Below are 13,502 nucleotides of genomic sequence, written 5' to 3' on the forward strand. Positions count from 1 at the left end.
TGTAGGCAGAGCATACCTTGAGCAGGTTATGAACAGGCGCATGCTTTTGGCAAGTGAGTGGTTGCTGAGCTCAGCTTCTCAAGGTACCATCATATGAAGGCAACAGTGTATAGGTGTGGTATTGCAATGCTGGAGTAGAGTTCTCTACAGATACCTTGGACCAGTGTTGTATTCTAATTATTGTAATTCAAGCCTCAAGTCTGCCTTCATGTCTCATGTCAAGTTTTCAGGGCCTTGCAAGATATTTTCAAGTCAAGTCTCAAGTCTGGTAGCCAACTTGAACAGAAAAAAAGGAGATGGTGTGTGGAGATGGAGTTTTAATAACTAGAAAATCAAGGAGATATGCACAAAGTTGTGTAAAATAAATTTTCATATGGGAGGTAGGCAATGGGCTCGAGGTGGAAGGATCCTTTTAAAGCTTTAGAAGGCTCCTAATGGGGGCAAGCTGCTGAGTAGACCTCAAGCCCATTGCCCAATGTGTTTGCTGTTTCTGGATGAAGTAAGGCAAGCAAGTCAGTTAAAAATATACAAGTCTCTGGGCCATCCAGTCCAACTCCATTCTGCCATGCAGGAACTCACAATGCACCACCAACAGATGGCCATCCAGCCTCTGTTTAAAGACCTCCAAAGAAGGAGACTCCACCACTTTCCAAGGGAGTGTATTCCACTATCTAACAGCTCTTACTGTCAGGAAGTTCTTCCTAACGTTGAGCTGGAATCTCTTTTTCCTGTAGCTTGCATCCCTTGATCCCTGTTCTATTATCTGGAGCAGCAGAGAACAAGCTTGCTCCATCCTCAGTATTACACAGCTTCAAAACAGTCAATTTATCACTTCAAGTCTAGGCATTAAAACAACTTGAGTCAGAATCAATCGACTCAAGTCTACCTCACTGCCGTGGATTGCAAAAACACAACTAAATGGGTCCCAGAACAGATCAGGCCTGAATTGTCCCTAGAAGCCAAGATGACTGAACTGAGGCAGTCTTGGTTTGGCCATATCATGAGAAGACACGACTTGCTAGAAAATATCATGATAAGTAAGATCATGATAAGATCATGGTAAGGTGGAAGGCAGTTGGAAAAGAGGGAGACCACATTACAGGTGGATAGATTCAGTCAGAGAAGGCATGGCCCTGAGTCTGCAGGAGCTGAGCAGGACAGCTGAGGGCAGGATGCCTTGGAGGAGGAGGTCTCTCATCATGGGGTTGTTATGGGTCGACTCAAAAGTATCTAAAAACAACAAATCACAATGGCAACATGCAAGTCTGGGATCTGTGCCAGGAAGAGATTTCCTGGGGATATGCATCCGGTAAGTAGTGTACCATGATACATTTTGAAGTCAGGTCCTCACCTTAACAGTCCCCAGAGCCCTACGATCTTCTAAGAAGCATCCTTCTAAGAAGGTTTGGCAATTTTATCTCTACTAAATAGTAAGTTTTGTAAAGCTGTGGTTTATGTGCCTTCAATTCATTTTCTGACTAATGGCAACCCTAAGGTGAGCTTATCAAAGGGTTTTCTTGGCAAGATTTGTTCAGAGGAGGTTTGCCATTGCCTTCTGAGGCTGTGAGTATGTGACCTGCCCAATGTCACCCCATTGCTTTCATGGCCGAGCTCAGAATTGAACCCTAATGGGCCTTAAAGCTAATGGGCCTTAATTTCTTGTTCAAGGCAAAGCTATCCCAAAATAATTTCTGTTGCAGCAGGACTGTTTCATTAAAAACCTGGATTTTAAAATGATTAGAAAGTATAATTAGAAAGTATAATTGGAATTTACAAGAACTTAGCAGAGCAATGGAGGCTAGGGAGTCTTGGAGATGTTTCATTCATGAGATTGCCATGGGTCGAGATTGACTCGAGGGCGGGTATCAACAACAACAATTAGAAAGGGGAAAGGGGGGAAATATAGAGAGCAGGAATGCAGGATCACTGCATGTATTTAACCTAGGTTTATTATACTGTATTTCCAAAAATATGTTTTCTTGGAGTTGACAACTACAGTATAAAATACTTGTTTGTGTGTTTGCCTTCAAATCATTTGTGACTTAACGGTGACCCTATCATGGAGTTTTGTTGGCAGACTTTGTTCAGAGGCGCTTTGCCATTGTCCTCATCTGAGGCTGAGAGAATGTGACTTGCCCAAACTCACCTAATACGCTTCTGTGGCTGAGCAGGGATTCGAACCCTGGTCTCCCAGTGTCCTAGTCCAAAACTCCACTGCACCATGCTAAAATACATATTCCCATATAATCAGAGTAAGATTTTTTGACCATTGAATGATACGTGGCGGATGTTCATCTTTCCAGCCAGGTTTTTTAAAAAACTGATAAGCCATAAGCAGAAAGAGAACCACTGAATGCACCCACATTCTAAGCTTCAAAGAAGCATCATCTATACATTGCCAGCATTTAGCTGAATTAGACAATTTTTTAAAAAGGAGTTAAAAAAGGTGTCCACTGTACCAGAAACATCGATTTTTGCTGAGGAATGAAAATAGTTCACAATACAGTAATAAATTGCTGCTGCAAAAATCTATTCCTGCCAGAGTTTCGGCAAAGGGAGTGAACTGGGCGGTAGACGGCACCCCTCTCCCTTCCCAATAAAATGCCTTTAAGGGGGGTTTCTTGGTAGCTGCTCCCCTAAAGTTTTAGAAATCCTGACCTAGGAATGTGAGGATGGCAGCGTTGCTCAAGGGTTGCAAAAAATAAACATGTTTCTGAATGTTTCCCTCTATATATTTAAAAACACAATTACTTTAAATTATCTTTTAATTGTTTTTTGTGGGTTTTTCGGGCTAAGTGGCCATCTTCTAGAAGAATCTCTTGGCGAAATGTCAGGAATAAACTTTTCCAGAACAGGGACCCATTGACCAAAAAACACACATTAAAAAAAACCTATAGATGCTGGCCATGAAAGACTTCAACTTCACAGTGTCTTTTAATTTTTAGTGTTAGCTTTTTAGCGGATCTCGTTTTAGGCGTGTGAGCCGCCTTGGGTCCCACCTTGGGAGAAAGCATATGGAGTCATAGAGATGGAAGAGACTGCAAGGACTATCTTGTCCAACTTCTTCCTGCCATTCAGGAAGACTCAATCCAAGCACTCCCTCTGACAGAGGCCCATCCAGCCTCTGTTTAAGAAACTCTGGAGGCCCCACCGGTCTCCAGGGCAGCATATCCCACTGTTATTGAACAGCTCTTACAGTCAGGAGGTGGAATCTCTCTCCATAGAATCATAGAATTGGAAGAGACCTCAAGGGCCATCCAGTCCAACCCCATTCTGCCATGCAGGAACTCACAACCAAAGCACCTCCAACAGATGGCCATCCAGCCTGTTTAAAGAAGCCCAAATAAGGAGACTCTATCAAACTCTGAGGGAGTGTCTTCCTCTGTTGAGGTGGAATCTCTTTTCTTGTACTTTGCATCCGTTGCTCCATGTCCAAGTGTTGGGAGCAGCAGAAAACAAGCTTGCTCCCTCCTCATTATGACATCCCTTCAAGTATTTAAACATGGGTACCTACCATACCACCTCTTAACCTCTTCTCCAGGATAAACATCCCCAGCTCCTTAAGTCGTTCCTCATTGGACATGGTTTCCAGACCCTTCACTATTTTAGTCGCCCTCCTTTGGACACATGGCTCCAGTTTCTCAATGTCCTTTTTGAATTGTGGTGCCCAGAACTGAACACAATACACTGTATTCCAGGGTGGGGCCTGACCAGAGCAGAATAGAGTGGAACTATTACTTCCCTTGATCTAGACACTGGACTTCTATTGATGCAGCCTAAAATTGCATTGGCTTTTTCGTTGCTGCTTCACACTGTTGACTCATGTTCAGCTAAATAGCATATAAATGGCATAAATAAATGGCTGAAGACTTATGTACTGTAGTCTAAAGGATTTTTGGGACGTGACTCTTTAGAACTTTTAACTGTTAAATTACTCCCCCCTTTCTTTCTTTCTTTCTTTCTTTCTTTCTTTCTTTTCTTTTCTTTTCTTTTCTCTTCTCTTCTCTCCTTCCTTCCTTTCTTTCTTTCTTTCTTTCTTCCTTTCTTTCTTTGTTCTTTTTAATGGATTTGCTTTGAAAGGTTTTGATTTTATGGATAGTTTGGTTGTATTACTGTATAACCATAGGCTCCCCCCTCCTTTTACTATTGTTGTTTTAAATTTTATACTGTAAGCCGCCCTGATCGAAGAAAGGTGCGGGATATAAATAAAAACTTTATTATTATTATTATTAAATACAAATCAAAGCCTGTATAACCATAGGCTCCCCCCTCCTTTTACTATTGTTATACAGGCTTTGATTTGTATTTAATAATAATAATAATAAAGTTTTTATTTATATCCCGCACCTTTCTTCGATCAGGGCGGCTTACAGTATAAAATTTAAAACAACAATACATACAATAAAATCCAAAATACATCACATATAAACAATAATAAAAAACACAGGCTAAAAGCCCCAAAGCCCTTCCTCTTGGCCACGAAAGAGGAGGGAGGCCCACAGGATTTTTAATCGGGGAATGCCTGTTGGAACAGGAAGGTCTTCAAATCCTTCCTGAATTGGGCCAGGGTGGTAGTCGAGCGGAGCTCAGTGGGCAGCGTATTCCAAAGGGCTGGGGCAGCAGTGGAAAATGTCTTCCTTGTGGTGGAGGACAATCTAGCCCCAGGCACCTTCAGTAGCTGCTGCCCAGATGTCCTGAGGGTGCGAGGCGGAATGTACGGGGAGAGGCGATCCTTTAGGTAACCTGAACCCAAGCCATTTAGGGCTTTATAGGTAATAACCAACGCCTTATATTGGGCCCGGAAGCGGATAGGCAACCAATGGAGATCTTTCAATGCCGGTGTTATATGGCTGGTCCTGGGAGCAGCAGTGACGAGCCGGGCTGCCATGTTCTGAACCATTGGTAGCTTCCGAGTTTGATATAAGGGTTGCCCCAAGTAGAGTACATTGCAGAAATCCAATCTCGAGGTTACCAGAGCATCATTTAGGAAGCCGCCCTGCATCTCAGTTTTGCAGGAAAGGTGGGCTATTGATGATTGCAGGAAAGAAAGAATAAGAGTAATATGTAAAGACAAAAAAAAATGGAACAGTTGACCCACCTTTTCATTTATGCACCAAGATCACACAGCCAGAATATAAAAAACACCGTGATAAAGGGGTTGCAATGTTATATTGGGGGTGGGAGGATCTGATTAATTTTTTTTTACAAAGGACTGGTGAGAACATGGAAATGTAAATAAATTTTGAGTTTAGTCTTGGGTTCCACCTCCAAGGTATCCCATTATGTACATACACCCCAAATCTCAACCACTTCTGGTCCCAAGCACTCAGGAGAAGGGAAACCCAACCTGTAAATGCCATATCTCTTGGAGCTTTGTCCCTATGAATCCCGGCTCCACTATGCCACTCGGTGTACCACTTCCAGCCCTGTTTCTAGCTTCCGATCAGCTCTAGATGGGCTTTTTAAAATGCAATCTAGTGTCAAAGTGATGAATTTGCATCAGCCTTGGCTCGCCGGGAGCATGCGGCTGATGGATCTGCTTGTGGAGACACTGCAACTTTTGTCTCTCTCACGTAGGTAATTGAAGCCAGGCGCCTTGTCTTACCCTGGCTGTGTCTAGAAAGCGGCACACACAATGCACGTACAGCTGGCTTTCCTTCCAGACTGCACAGATGGCAAAGCCCAAAGCTGTCAGCTTCAGTCTTATGGAACCCTTTTTGCTTTATTTGGGGGCTATGCTCCTGCTGATGCTGCTGTGTCATGTGAAGCCACCAGCCTTTGGGATGACTCTTCCTGGCTTGCTTGCGCAGGTACAGCTCTGGACTCCAGACATTGGGGGGAAAGGAGGAGGAGGTGCGAACTGAATTCATTAACAAAGAAATGAGAGCATTACTCAGCTTCTGAAGCCTGGGGTGAGCTTGCTCATCCTTGGCAGCAGCAGCAGCATCACTTCTTCCCAAGGGATGGGAAACTAGATTTGTCAAAGGTCCAAAAGAAGTGTTTACAGTCTGACTCACAAGATGGAAGGAGGACTGATGTGACTCACACAAGGTGGGATCACAAGGCAGCCAGAGGCAGGATGTGGAAGCACAACACAATCCATCCGCCCCCTGGAAATGTCACCTTTTTGGATTATGACTCCCAGAATCCCCGCGCCAACGTGAGTAAAGCTTCTGCCCCTCTATTCCAGCTACCCCTGAGTGCAACAAGGGCTGCATCTACACTGCAGAGTTAATGCAGCTTGACACCATTTTATCTGCCAGGGCTCAATGCTGTGGAATTTGGGGATCTGTAGTTTTGTGAGAGACTGAGCCTTCTCTTTCAGGGAGCTGTGATGCCACAACAAACTACAAATCCTAGGATTCCATAGGATGGAGCCATGGCAGTTAAAGCAGTGTCAAACTGCATTAATTCTGCAGTGTGGTAGCAGTTGAGAAGTGTATCTATACTCCACAATTGTATCACTCTGATATCTCTTCCATTGTGATGGTGCTAACCTACTGATCCTAGGATTTGTAGTGTCATTATTGACTGGAATCTTCTGCTAGAGAGCTTTAAATACTGCCAAAGAGTTCTGGAAGTGCACTAGGGAGTACTAAACCCCTCACCAAACTACAGATCCCAAGATTCCACAAGACACAGCCATGGCAGTTCAAGTGGAACCAAAGTGCTATAATTGTGCAATGCGGTTACACCATATTCACGGGTACACAAATTTGAGACTCAACTGAGAGATGAGAAATTTTAGAAACTATAAATGTCTTTGCCTTGGAGCAGCTAGTCAAGCAACTGGCTAGAAGGAATTTGGCCCAAGAGGTCTCTTGTGCCAACCCCAAACATAAATGGTCTAGTGGTTTGAGTTCAAATCCCCAACTCAGCCATGGAAACCCCTGGCTAATCTTGGACAAGTACCACTCTCTCAGCCTCAGAGAATGACAGTGGCAAACCGTCTAAACAAATCTTGCCAAGAAAACCCCATGATAGGGTTCGCCTTAAAGTCACCATACGTCAGAAATGACTTGAAAGTGTGCAACAACAACAGGAGAGGATAGAGCAAGGGTGGGAGAGCATGTGTTGTTAGATTGCCACCATCATCAGCATATCCAGTAGCAATGGATGATGGGAGTTGCAGTCCAAAACCATTTAGAGCGCAACACGCACCCAGACCCTGCTCTACAGCATGTGCTGTTTTGACATCCTTTGTCCTATAAGTGGCAGTGGAGCACCGCTTATTCTGCCTCTTACTCCTCAGGTAGCAAAAAGTAAACAGGTTTGCAGCTGCCAAGAATCAGTTTTTGTTTTTGCAGGTGAAAAACATCATTCCTCCCCTGCCGCCTTGGTCTGTTTGACATCAAGGTATCATAAAAAAAAGCTAAGGGAAACATCCAGCCATTTGCACAATTTCTGGTGGTTTCTTTTTAAATCCTATGGTTTAATTGTTTTGTCCTCTTCCTCACCTTTACTGAAAATAAGCCCAAACCCAAGTAACCCAGCCATGCAGACATTCTTGGAGGAAAGTGTAGATTTGCAAACTCAGGATCTGTTCTTTTGTGTATTTGTTTCTCTGGTGCAAAACACAGTGCAGAAATAATCCAGTCTGAGACCACTTTAACTGCCCTGGCTCAATGCTAGGGCAGTCTGGGAATTGTATTTTATGGTAGCCTCAGAGCTCCCTGACAGAGAAGGAAATGTCTCACAAAACTACAGTTCCCCCAGTTCCTTAGCACTGATCTAGGGCAGTTAAAGCAGTCTCAAACTGGATTATTTCTGCAGTGTGTTTTGGACCGCTATTGAATACCATGCACATTAATGTTCCTAAATAAATATTAGTAACAGGAGGAACATGGCGCAAATGCTCTCAAGGCACCAAGTCTGATCTTGGGAACCAACCATGATCAGCCCTTCTCTGGTTGCGCTCCTTTCTCAAAATCCTTTTCTGAATTGAGGTGCCCAGAACTGAGCACAGTACTGTATTCCAGGGGAGGTCTGACCAAAGCAGAATAGAGTGGCAATGTTACTTCCCTTGATCTAGGGTTCCAGACACTATACTTTGATTGATGCAGCCTAGAATTGCATTAGCCTTTTTTAGCTGCTGCAACACACTGTTGACTCATATTCAACTTGTGGTCTACTAGGCCTCCTGGATCCCTTTCATATGTAGTCTTCTACTTAATATAATCAAGCTGGCAGGAAGTCAAAGAAGGAGGACAGAAACCTGACACCATACTTTGCAATATAGAGGGGCTTAAGAGCAAAGGAATGCTTTAGGATTTGGAAGTACACAGTACACAGTGGTGTTTTCCATCGATTTGGACTCACTTCCAGCCAAACTCCTGGAACAGTAACAACAGGTTTGGTTATTGAGCTCAGTTTCTAGCTGCGCCGCAAGATGCAAGTCTGGGCACAGAAATGAGATCATCTCCACAATCCTGTTCAGCAAATAGAAGTGGCTGGAACAATGCTTTTATTTTATTCATTTATTTGTTTGCATTGAACTCTGCCTAAAACCCAAATGGAGTCTTTTACCTGTTGGCGGCTTCCAGGTTGGAAAGTTGATGAAGTTGCTCTGAGTTCTAGTCCAAACTTTACAACAGGTTCAGCTTCTTGGAGTTATCCAAGAAGATCGACCTGTTTAAGGGGATAGGATATAGTCCTTTGGGTAACCCCTTCATTTTTTGTCCTTGTGTGCCTCCTGGTCAATGGCTATCTTGTTGTAGGAGATTGTAAATACAAAGATATTTAAGGTGGATGTAAATAATGAAATGAAGGACCTGTAAATCACAAAATGGCTGCCGTTTTGGGGCCAAGACACACACACCCAGCCACCTTAATCTCATACCCTCCAACATATTCAACAACATCAGAGCATGGTCAAGATTGTAAAAGGTATGTATAAGAAAGAATCCACAAGCTAGGAGAGTTTGCAGCAGTTTGCTTTTGCGTGGACTTACTGAGAAGGGCAGATTTCTGCCATCTGCTCTGGCTCTGGTATAGAGTTAACTGCGTGCAAACTACTTTTGCATTTGGAACTGTTTGCATTAATGAGAGTAAACGAAGGCCAAAGGTGAAAATAAATAGTAGTAGAGGACCCAGCATTGTGTAGTGGTTTGAGGGTTGGTATGTGACTGGAGACCAAGGTTGATTGTAGGTCTATGATTGGAGATCCAACTCAGCAATGTAAACTTTCTGGGCGACCTTAGGCAAGTCACATCCTCTCAGCCTCATAGGATGGCAATGGCAACCTCCCTCTGAACAAATCTCGCTGATAAAACCCTACGATAGGTTGCCATAAATCAGAAGTGACTTGAAGGCACACAACAACAACAACAAAGCCAGAGGAGAGAGAAACTGGGACATTTTAAGAGCATCTGAAAACGTGGGATAGCAATAGTCGAATGTTTAGCAGAGGAATGGTCAGGCTCTGTCACCTGGCCTTGGCATTTCCAGCAACTATCTCTTCCTTTCAGACTATGTCTGGTTCAAGGTCTGGTTCACAGTCGGGAGATATATGAGCAATGTATCAACTGTCAGACAAATTGATTTGGAAAGAACTCACTGAATGCTTTCCCAATTTCCTTGCTGCAAAATTGCTATTATTTTCTGCACAGTCGAACCACAAATGGCAGCAATCGGAATGCAAAAGGATGGGGAAGATCCTAAGATACCTGCTTCAATAATTCAGGATGTTTTCTGGATAAGGAATGGCTTTTTAAAAACCTATAAATGATCAGCCTCCCCAGCTGAACATGAAAAAGTTCCTTTTTTGGACTATAATGTCCAAAATATAACAGCATTCCCTGCCTGCCTCCAGCCAGGATGGTGGGATTATTGGGATGTGGATGATGGGAACTGCAGTCTTATCTATCCAAAGAGAGACAAACCCTTTTTCCATACTTCTCTTAATATGTAATTGTACCCAGGCTGCATCCACACTGGAGAAATAACCTGGTTTGGCACCGCTTAACAGCCTGGCTCAAGGCTATGGAATCTGGGAGTTGGAGTTGGTTGGGGGCTCAGACAGAGCCTGGCCACAACAAACTCCAACTCCCGAATTCCATAGCCTTGAGCCAGGGCTGTTAAAGCGGTGCCAAAGCGAGTTATTTCTCCAGTGTGGATGCAGCCCCAGGGAGGCTTTTTACCCTGGTTGGCTATTGTATGTTTTTTAGGAGTTTATACCTTAGTTTAACATGCTTTTACTGATGTTATTTTTGTTATGTTTTTTATTGTCTATTTTATTGAGGCGATGTTTTGAATTCTGCTTGGAAAGGGTCTTTCCTGAGCTGCCTGGGGTCCAGTTTAGGAGAAAGTTGGCAGATAAATCAATAAATAGAGGTAAGAAATGACTGCGCCTCCCTTCCTCTGCCAGCGCCTGCTTTTCCTCCAAGACTGGGGCTCAAGGTGGGTTACAAATTAAAATGGTCCCAATATAGGTAAGGCAGCCAGCATGATGCAGTGGTTTGGGTGTTGGGCTATGACTCTAGAGACCAGGGTTTGAACCCCCTTTTAGCCATAGAAACACACACAACACAACAAGAAGCCAGGGACCAGCACCCATTCATGCCCATTATGCTCAGTTTCTTTCCAGTTCTGGAAACTGTGGCAGGCTGGCACCAGACAGAACTAGATGACTGGGCAGAAGCACAGACTGGCACCTATGCAAGGACCACTATGTCTCAATGACAAGAAAACACACAGACTGTCACTGCTTCAAAGTTCCCTATGGGTTTCAAGACTGGACAGACGCAGAGACTGGCCTGATCCACGGACTCCTATGGGTCTCGATGCCTGGACAGACTGGCACTGATCCGGAACTCACGGGAGAGACGCAGAGACTGGCCCTGCTCCAGAGTCTCCTATGGGTCTTGAGGCCTCCTGGGAAAGGGGTCTTTTCTATCCCTTGCCCCTTGGCCAACCTGGGAGCCCAGCCGGAAGGAGGCTATGCGGCGGGCTTGGCAAGCGCTCCCTCTGCTCTGTTCCGGCGGGAGGCAGGAATGGCTGGACCACTCCATCCTCCTGCTGCTGCTGCTGCTGCTGCTTGCTTGGTCCCGGAGCGGAGCCCCGGAGCTCCTGCGCAGTCATCGCCCCCGCCCCCGCCGCCAGTTACATAAGCAGCAGCCGGGCAAGGAATACAGGAAGGAAGGAAGGAATGGGGGCAGAGACAAGGAACCCGCCCCCCCCCCCCAAAAAAAAACACTAGAAGGGCACAAAAGTCCCTTAACCTCTACTGGCCAGGACCTGTGAAAGTGGAGGGGCGATTTATTGGGGGCAGGAGAGAGGGAGGCACTTGTCTGCTCTGGATTAAGAAGCCCCCTTTCTCTCCATCCCCATGGGGAGGGTCCCTTCCTTCTTTCCTTCTGCACCCCGGGATGGAGAGAAAGAGGGGCTTCTTAACCAGAGCAGACAAGTGCCCCCCTTCTCTCTGCCCCCCAACATATATAACCTCCTATAGATACACCCGCCCCCCCAATCCTTGAAGGCTCCTTTAAGGCAGGCGTCGGAGGCGGAGCAGAAGCCCAGCCGAGGACCAGAGCAGCGGCCCCGCGCCTTCTTCTGCTCCAGCTGCTCCGTCGGCTGCTGTTGCTGCTGCTGCTGCTGCCGGGCGCTTTAGGGCCCCGAGTGGCGCAGCAGAAGCTGCCCGCAGGGAAGGAGAGGGTGGCTGGCCTACCTTGCAGGGGGGGAAGGAGGAGGAGGAGGAGGAGTAGGGGAAGGGGCTGGCAAGGCCTGGACAGAGGAAGGGGCCAGTAGTGAGGGAAAGTTTTTCCTGGCTGGGGAGAAGGAAAAAGGAAGAAAGAGGGTGCAGAGGAAGAGAGTGGAGAAGGAAAACAAAAGAGTGCAGAAGGAAGAGAAAGAGTGGGGAAGGGAATCAAGGGAGGGCAGAAGAGAGACAAGAGGTGGAGAAGGAAGGCAAAGGGGGCAGAAGGAAGAAAGAGGGTAGAGAAGGAAGGCAAGGGAGGGCAGAAGAAAGTCCAGAAGGAGAAGGGGGTGCAGAAGGGAGACAGGTGCAGAAAAAAGGGGTGCAAAAGTTAGATAAGGAGTGGAGAAGGAAGACAAGGGGGTACAGAAGGAAGAAAGGAGGGCAGAAGGACGACAAGGGGGTATAGAAGTTAGACAAGGCGTGTAGAAGGATAAAAAGGGGTGCAGAAGGAAGCCAAGGAGCGTGGAAGGAAATCAAGGGGGTGCAGAAGGAAGTGCAGAAGGAGAAGGGGGTGCAGAAGTGAGACAAGGCGTGGAGAAGGAAGATAAGGGGGTGCAGAAGGAAGAGAAGGTGCAGGGGTAGTGTAGAAGCTGAGATTTTGGGTCGGGGGTCTTAGGAGAAGGGAGGGTTGTCTTTCCTTTGCCCAGGGGAAGGGAAGGAGGGAGGGAGGTGCAGCCAGAGAGCCTGAGAGGGAAAGGGAGAAGTTGGGGTGCAGGTGACCCCTGTCCCTTGAGGCCACCAGGGTCCCAGGCTCCAGGGGAGGAGCTGAAGGAAGAGCCAAGCAAGCAGGCCTGGTGTGTGCGTATCAGTGGGGAGAACCCAGAAAGTGTGGTTCAGGGAAGGGGTCCCCGCTCTTAGTGGCTGTGAGCCATCTGGGCCCCAGAGGTGAGGGCTGGGCCCGGCCAGAAGGAGCTCTCCTTTGGCCAGCAGGAGGTGCTGGGCTTGGGGCGTGGGGTCCAGGAGGCCTGGGGCTTGGCCGTGGGGGTCCAGGAGGAGGCCTGGGTGCCGGGGGTCCAGGAGGAGGCGCTGTCATGGGGGGTCCCTGAGGAGAAGCAGGACAGGGCAGCAGGAAGAAGGGGCTGGGGGGCTGAGAGGGTGGCAGGGCCTCCTTCATGGGGGCTCCCTAGAACCGAAAAGAGGGGCAGGGCTGAAGTCACTGGGCCCAGAGGGCCGTGGTTGGGTTGGGGGAAAGAGAAGGCTGCAGGGCCTTCTCTGTGGTGGCTTCCTGGAGCTGAACAAGAGGAACAGCAACAGCGGCCTCCGCTGGTGGAGAGGGAAGTGCAGCCTTTGCTGAAGCCACCACAGGTGCCCCCAGTGTTCGCAGTGGGGCAGGTGGAGTGGGCAGGAGACAGGCAGGCGGAGGGGGGCATTGGGGTGCAGGAGGAGGCCGGGCGGCTGGAGGGGGCTGAGCGCTGTGGGGTGGAAGAAGAGACTGCACCCCAAGAGGAGGAGCAGGGGGGAGAGGGGGGACCCCTAGGTTTCTGGGGGGAGGAGGAGGAAGAGGAGGAAGGTGGGGTGCTCCTGATAGAGGAGGAAGAGGAGGATTCCCTCCTGTCCACTTTGAGGGCCACGGTGGACCCTAGCTTGCCAGAGGAGCACGACCGGGGGCCCAGGCAGGAGCAAGGGCTGTGCTTGGGGGGCCGCCAGGAGCAAGTGGGGGGCTCAGAGGTTGGGCTCGGAGTAGCAGAGCAGGAAGTAGGCCTGGGGGCCCAGCACCATCCTGAAGGGGAAGGGAGGCTCTGGGGTGGGCCCCTGGAGCAGGTCAGAGGGGTCTGGGGGTCACGGGAGGCGGTGCGGCATTCGGCCC

General features: G+C 47.4%; 1 protein-coding gene across 1 annotated transcript in view; it reads left to right on the top strand.

Moving 5' to 3' along the window:
* Positions 1 to 13,502, top strand: part of ARMC9 (armadillo repeat containing 9) — a 1,183,007-nt gene that overhangs the window by 178,549 nt on the left and 990,956 nt on the right. The window lies entirely within an intron of this gene.

This window comes from Sceloporus undulatus, chromosome 3, assembly GCF_019175285.1.
Source record: "Sceloporus undulatus isolate JIND9_A2432 ecotype Alabama chromosome 3, SceUnd_v1.1, whole genome shotgun sequence".
Taxonomy (NCBI): domain Eukaryota; kingdom Metazoa; phylum Chordata; class Lepidosauria; order Squamata; family Phrynosomatidae; genus Sceloporus; species Sceloporus undulatus.